Source organism: Octopus bimaculoides, chromosome 28 (assembly GCF_001194135.2).
Source record: "Octopus bimaculoides isolate UCB-OBI-ISO-001 chromosome 28, ASM119413v2, whole genome shotgun sequence".
NCBI lineage: Eukaryota > Metazoa > Mollusca > Cephalopoda > Octopoda > Octopodidae > Octopus > Octopus bimaculoides.
The window spans coordinates 2,375,653-2,383,228 of record NC_069008.1 but is presented as its reverse complement, the minus strand read 5'-3'; the positions used below and the strand labels follow the sequence as shown (position 1 = coordinate 2,383,228).

At 38.3% G+C, this 7,576-nt stretch overlaps 1 non-coding gene across 1 annotated transcript; it reads left to right on the top strand.

Moving 5' to 3' along the window:
- The first annotated feature begins 5,499 nt into the window (after positions 1-5,499).
- Positions 5,500-5,618, top strand: LOC128251196 (5S ribosomal RNA). The gene has a single exon (XR_008267009.1). It is a non-coding gene; the product is annotated as a 5S ribosomal RNA (ribosomal RNA).
- The last annotated feature ends 1,958 nt before the right edge of the window (positions 5,619-7,576 follow it).

Genomic DNA, 7,576 nt, shown 5'->3' with positions numbered 1-7,576 from the left:
TGTAGAAACTCTGCCAAATCAGATTGGAGCCTGGTGTAGCCATCTGGGCCACTAGTCCTCAGTCAAACCATCCAACCCATGCCAGCATGGAAAGCGGATGTTAAACGACGATGATGATGTGTGTGTGTTTGTCTATCTGTCTGTGAGTCTCTCTGTCTCTCTTTCTTTATATACATAATGTATATATATGTGTATATATTTGTGTGTGCTCTAGATGACTTTTAAGTTTTTTACGTTTCATTTGTTCCTTCAATTGCTGTACCAGAGAAATTCCTGCTTGTATCTGTCCCAGAAGGGTAAATTCTACCCCTTTTTACATATGGAGATGAACACACAGCAATGGTAAGTTTCAAACAACCCCATTAAAAAAAAAAGACAAAAAAAACCCCCAAAAGAACTTGGGGTGGAAAAGTTGAAATAAAATAAAGCTAAAAGTAATAATAAAAAAAAAGGAATTAAAGAAAAAAGACTAGATTTCCTTCTCATAAAAACTTGATGTCTTACTGTACTTTCCAGCATAAAAGTTTTCACAGCAAAACTTACAGCCAGAAAAGATAGGTGGACTTATACACCAAGAAGACTTTGGGACCAAAAACTCCATTGAAATACAGCAGGATTTTGAAAGATAGTTATGACACTTGAGTATTTACTCTACATATATGGACTATATATTATGTTGACTGTACGAATGAAAGTACAGTCAGTAGGTAGGTAGGTAGAAGATAGATTGATAGACGGACAGAAAAATAGACAGACAGATGGACAGAAAAATAGATTAGGGTGAGATAGATAGATGGACAGAAAAATAGATAGACGGACAGAAAATAGATAGATAGATAGATAGATAGATAGATAGACGGACAGAAAAATAGATAGACAGATGGACAGAAAAATAGATTAGGGTGAGATAGATAGATAGACCGATGGACTGAAAAATAGATAGATGGATAGATAGACGGACAGAAAATAGATAAATAGATAGACAGTCGGACAGAAAAATAGATAAAAGGTGGTGAGCTGGCAGAAACGTTACTATGACGGGCGAAATGCTTGGTAGTATTTCGTCTGGCGTTATGTTCTGAGTTCAAATTCCGCTGAGGTCGACTTTGCCTTTCATCCTTTCGAGGTCAATAAATTAAGTGCCAGCTACGCACTGGAGTCACTGTAATTAACTTAATCCCTTTGTCCTTGTTTGTCCCCTCTATGTTTAGCCCCCTTGTGGGCAATAAAGAAATAAGAAAAATAGATAGATAGACAGACAGAAAAAAAATATGTATCTATATATATATATATATTGTATTTTCCAGCATATAAATCAAATTCTTCAGACCAAAATATACAGTAGAAAAAAGAGGTAGGTCAACTTATATCCTAAGACAAGTTTGGATGAACAAAAGTTCCATTCAAAACGCGAGAGGCTTTTAAAAGGCATTCACAATGTTTTGAATATTTACCCTACATATATACACTATCTACTACATTGTCTTGCGTACTGTCTATCTGTCCCTTTGTCTCTCTCTTGTCCTCTTCATCTTTCTGTCTGTTTGTCTGCCATGTTTTGTGGTATACAAGTCCAATTTTTCGGACCAAAATTTAAAACCAAAAAGGTGAAAAAGGCAGGTTGACTTCTACATGAAGATGATTTTAGAGGACCAAAAATTCTATGAGAAATGCAGCTGGATTTAGAAGGATAATGATTGTGTTTCAATGTTTACACTAAATACCTACCATTGACTTGTATGACAGAAAATACTATAGATAGATAGATAGATAGACACACATATATCATCATCATCGTTTAACGTCCGCTTTCCATGCTAGCATGGGTTGGACGATTTGACTGAGGACTGGTGAAACCGGATGGCAACACCAGGCTACAATCTAATTTGGCAGAGTTTCTACAGCTGGATGCCCTTCCTAACGCCAACCACTCCAAGAGTGTAGTGGGCGCTTTTACGTGTCACCCGCACGAAGGCCAATCAGGCGGTATATATATAATTAAAATAATAAGGGTGATAAATTGGATTTTAATTTAATTTAACATCAATTTAAAACCAGTGGCCTAGTATAAAGAAAATTCTGAAAATTCAGAAAGATTGTATTACATACATGTGAGAAGGGATGACCACTAAGTGGACATCTATTGTGCTAGAAATCGACCATCAACGATCAAACCACAAAAGAAAAGAATGTTCTCCAGGGAAATTCAGTGCACACCAGAACTTGAACGAGCAAGACAAAAGAAAATATACAAAAATAAAGAATTAGTTGTAGACCAGGTTTCACACATTAATGGATTAATGTAATTTTCATTTACAGACAGATGGATAAATAAGATACCATATTTTCCTGCATATTAATCAGGTTTTACAGAAAAAAATTTACAGCTAAAAAGAAAATAGGTCAATTTTGGAGGACCCCAAATTCCACGTGAGATGCAACAGGATTTGGAAAGAAAGGATCAATGTTTGAATGCTTATACAACATGTTTATACTATATACTATGTTGAGTGGAAAATAGAGTAGATAGATAGATGAATAGATTGTTGTTGGCACTCCGTCGCTAATGACATTGAGGGTTCCAGTTGATCCAATCAACAGAACAGCCTGCTCGTGAAATTAACGTGCAAGTGGCTGAGCACTCCACAGATACGTGTAGCTTTAACGTAGTTCTCGGGGATATTCAGTGTGACAAGGCTGGCCCCTTTGAATTACAGGCACAACAGAAACAGAAAGTAAGAATGAGATAAAAATTGTGGTGGAAGAGTACAGCAGGGTTTGCCACCATCCCCCGCCGGAGCCTCGTGGGGCTTTAGGTGTTTTCGCTCAATAAACACTCACAACGCCCGGTCTGGGAATCGAAACCGCGATCCTATGATCGCGAGTCCGCTGCCCTAACCACTGGGCTATTGCGCTTCCACACATACATACTTAGAGAGATAAATATGAGATACATTTTCCAGCATACCAGCCAAGATTTTCTGAACAAAATTTACAGCCCCACAAAAAGATGGGTCAGCTTATACACCAAGAAAATGGAGAGATTTAATGGATATGAATTAATTTATTAACGTTTTTAATAAGGACTGCAATTGCTTCAGTTCACACGGAATATAATATATTAAACCAGTGTAACTTGCATGAAGCCGTCCTTGTAAGAGGTTTATATATCCTCGTAGTGACTATATATATATATATAATATTCTTCTGCTATATTGTTGAGCCAATCAATGCCTTGTGAGTACATTAGGTAGATGCAAATTGAAAGATCTCCATGTGTATGTATGCTTCTATATATATATATCTAACACAATAGCCTAAAGACACTCATTATCGAAAAATGTCTTAGAAATTAGAACCCAGGTTCGAAATTTCTCCAAGACCGCTGGAGGGTATATCAGCCGAAACGTGTTAACAACAAACAAGATGAGGACAAATATCCATCAAATATAAATAATGTATATAATTTCTCATCTCTTAAATATAGAATTGAAAAGGTACTTTGTTGAGTTTTTGAGTAAGGTCAGGATGAGATTTTTTTGCAAAAGGCCAGAACACCTGAATCAGGACAATACACCTGTCTACAATTCTATTCTGGTAATCAACTACTTGATAGAGACGGGAATCAAGACTGTCCCCTTGCCCTCCCTACAGTCCAGACCTTGCTCCCTGTGACTTTTGGCTCTTCCCTAAACTGAAGGAAGCTGTGACAAGGATCCTGGACACCGTCAAATTGGAAGATTTTCCTGGGGCTTTCAAGAAGTGGCTGGGGTACTACAAGGGCAATGAAATGAGAGGGTCCTACTTTGATGGGGATTAGAGTTTTATACTTGTTTGAAATTAATAAATATCTCTTCTGGAGAAGTCTCGGAACTTCTAGAAAGTTCCTTGTATTGCAGCCTCTTCTATCTTTCCGTTGTTTCCTAAAGTCCAGATTTTGCTCTCTGTGACTTTTGGTTGTTCCCGAAGCTGAAGGGGAACATCGTTTTGAAGACATTGAAGGAGGCTGTGACAAAGGTTCTGGACACCTTCACCATGTGAAGGGCCCCTTCACGAAGTGACCAGAGTGCATTAAAGTCAGGGGATCCTGCTTTGAAGGAGGTCTCTATCCCACAATCTGTCCTGCAGAGGCACAGCCAGCTTCTAAAGTCAGGGAGAAAGAGCACATACAAGGTCCTGTCTTTGCTGTCATATAGTAGAGCAGGGGTTTTCAAACTTTTTGACTTGCAGACCCCTTTATATTTCAGGCTTTACCTCAGGGACCCCCTTATAAACGCTTATGAAATTTATACATAAATATTTGCTTAAAATAAAATATATTTTTACATTTATTTATTTAACAAATAGGTTTATTGTCAATTAAAAGATTTCTATTAAGAAACATATATAAAATCAACTTGCCCATAAAAAGTATTTGCTGTCTACAGACCCACTGTGGTCCGCGGACCACAGTTTGAAAACCCCTGTAGTAGAGTGTATGCCTTGATGACCCCGAGAGTGGTCCCAACAGATCGTATGCTCCTGGTAGGACCATGCTGGATAGTAGTGGCATAGCTAATAGCAGAGCAAGGGGAGCAACTACTTCCCCTGAGCACGATTTTCAAAATTGGTGCCTTTTCAACAATTTCGTTTTTGAATTTTTTAAAAATTACTTATTTTAAATCTCACAACGTGGGATATTCAGCAGGACTGCCATGTTATGTTGGCAAACAATCTTTGAATTTTTTAGTTCAATGATGTGATAAAAGACGAATTTCTCTCTCTCTCTTGTTAATCGCATGGTTCTGGAAAAACTTTCTGGAATCATTACTATATTTGATCAACCTTCCATGGAACTTCTTTCGGGAGTCCTTGTACTTCTTCTTTTGGTGTTCTCCTCTCATGGTGACCACAGATGGGTTCACCATACAGCATACTCTTAAAGCATCTGTGACTCTTCATCCTGGTGACCTTCACCTGCTCTAGGACTCAGTGTTAGTGGACAAAGTCATTCCAGTGGATGCTGAGAATGATGCAAAGGTAGCTCTGATGGAAATGCTCAAGGAGTCATGAATGGGTGGTGCTGATAGATGATCCATGCAAGATGGGGATCAGACCGATGGCTCTCTATACACTGAACCCGGTTCCTGTCTTTAGACGAGTTCAGATCTATATTTAAGAGGTGAGGAATTCTGTACATTATTTACATTTGACGGATATTTGTCCTCATCTTGTTTGTTGTTAACACAACGTTTCGGCTGATATACCCTCCAGCATTCATCAGGTGTCTTGGGGAAATTTCGAACCTGGGTTCTCATTTCTAAGGTCTTCTTCGATGTTGTTATTATTATTATTATTATTATTCAGGTTACTGCTTGGAATCTTGGGGTTAGTAGCCCGTGCTTTTAACCACTACGCCATATCCCTGTGGTTAAAAGCATGGGCTACTAACTCCATGATTCCATCGAAAAATACCTTAGGAATGAGAACTTGTGTTTTTTCTTCATTTTTAAAAAATATTTTTACGGCCATATCACGTTGAGGGCACCGGTTCTCATCTGATCACCAAAGTTAAGCAACGTTGAGCCTAGTTAGTACTTAGATGGGTGACCGCTTGGGAAACCTAGGTGCTGTAAGTGTCACACAGAAAGTGCAGGAGTGGCTGTGTGGTAAGTAGCTTGCTTATCAACCACATGGTTCTGGGTTCAGTCCCACTGCATGGCACCTTGGGCAAGTGTCTTCTATTATAGCCTCAGGCTGACCAAAGCCTTGTGAATGGATTTTGGTAGACAGAAATTGAAAGAAGCCTATCATGTATATATATGTTTGTGTTTGCCCCTCCAACATCGCTTGACAATCGATGCTGGTGTTTTTACGTCCCTGTAACATAGCAGTTTGGCAAAAAAAAAAAGAGACCGATAGAATAAGTACTAGGCTTACAAAGAATAAGTCCTGGGGTCGATTTGCTTGACTAAAGGTGGTGCTCCAGCATGGCCACAGTCAAATGACTGAAACAAGTAAAAGAGAGAGTACATATATATAAATAGCATTTGTACTGACATCACATAAAGAGCACCCATGCTGGTGTCACACCAAAAGCACCAACCACACTCTTTGAAGTTGAGGAAGAAGAAGAATTGATTCCAGGACTAAAGAAATCATGCTGAATTCTTCTTCATTTAAGGGTAAAGGAGTTTGCCACGTTTCAATTCCACTGTAAGGCACCTTGGGCAAATGTCCTTTTTCTACATCCTTCATTTGACCAATATCTTGTATGTGTGTGTACATTTGGATAATCGGAAACTGTTTGGAAGCCTATCTGATGGCTTGAATGCTTGTAACAGTGAGTCATGCTGTTTCCGCGCTTGTGTATACGTTTCTGTGGAATACTCAGCCACATACCCGTTCATTCAATGAGCAGGGTATTTCAGTCGCTCGAATAGTGGGGAAAATTGGGAGAGAAACGAACTTATAATGAAAAAACAAGGGAAGTAACTCCAGAAAATATTTCAAGGGAGGAAACTCTGTATTTGAACTTGTTTTTCCGTCGGAGTGAGAATGATTGATGTCATATTTTTAAAACGATACCCCTTAGCTGTTTTTTGAAGTATAAATCCTGTTGGTTACTAGCGGACACTCATAGCTATTCGATGTTTAAAAACTAGTTTTATAGATACTTCTATTAAAATTCCTATTTTGTTTTATCACAGTCACATTAGATTTGTAATAACACCTCCGCGAGAGAGACCGGATGCATGTTAAAATAGAGAAACATCACTGTTTCTTGCAATAAATACATCTAAAACAAGCATTTGTTTTTGCAAACTCTTAAAATATGACTGCGGGTCCCCAGTTTATCATTTTTTTCTTGTGTGAACCCTCAAGGCTCATAAGGAACCCGGTTGAAAATCACTGATTTAACCCCTCAGCATTCAGATGATTCTGTAATGCTTATTCCGTCACAGCCTATCATAAGTGTCGGTCTTTTTGCTTATCAGGGAAAACTAAAGCTCTGTTGGAATATTTAGGAAGACGTATATCGAAAGTAGTCTTGCGTTGAAAAGGGTTAGAGGATTTACGGAATTTCTGTTCGGAGATGATGCCCTCATGACAGGAAATTCAGTTTAGAAACATGGTCTTCCCTGTTTTGTTGATTAGAAAACAAAGCTGCATAAAGGGGAGATAATTTAAGCATGTATTTCTCACTGTTGATGGAAGGAAGGCAACTCATTTATACAACCGGTTCCTTGGCGAACTGGCATGAGACAGATGCCATCAGCTAGACCAGGGGTTTTCAAACTTTTTGACTTGCGGACCCCTTTATATTTCAGGCTTTACCTTAGGTACCCCCTTATAAACGCTTATGAAATTTATACATAAATATTTGCTTAAAATAACATATTTTTACATTTATTTATTTAACAGTATTTAACAAATAAGTTTATTGTCAATTAAAAGATTTCGATTAAAAAACATATATAAAATCAAATTGCCCATAAAAAGTATTTGCTGTCTACGGACCCCCTGTCTTGTCCTTGCGGACCACAGTTTGAAAACCCCTGAGGTAGACGAATGTCCCTCAATCTATTTTTCACTT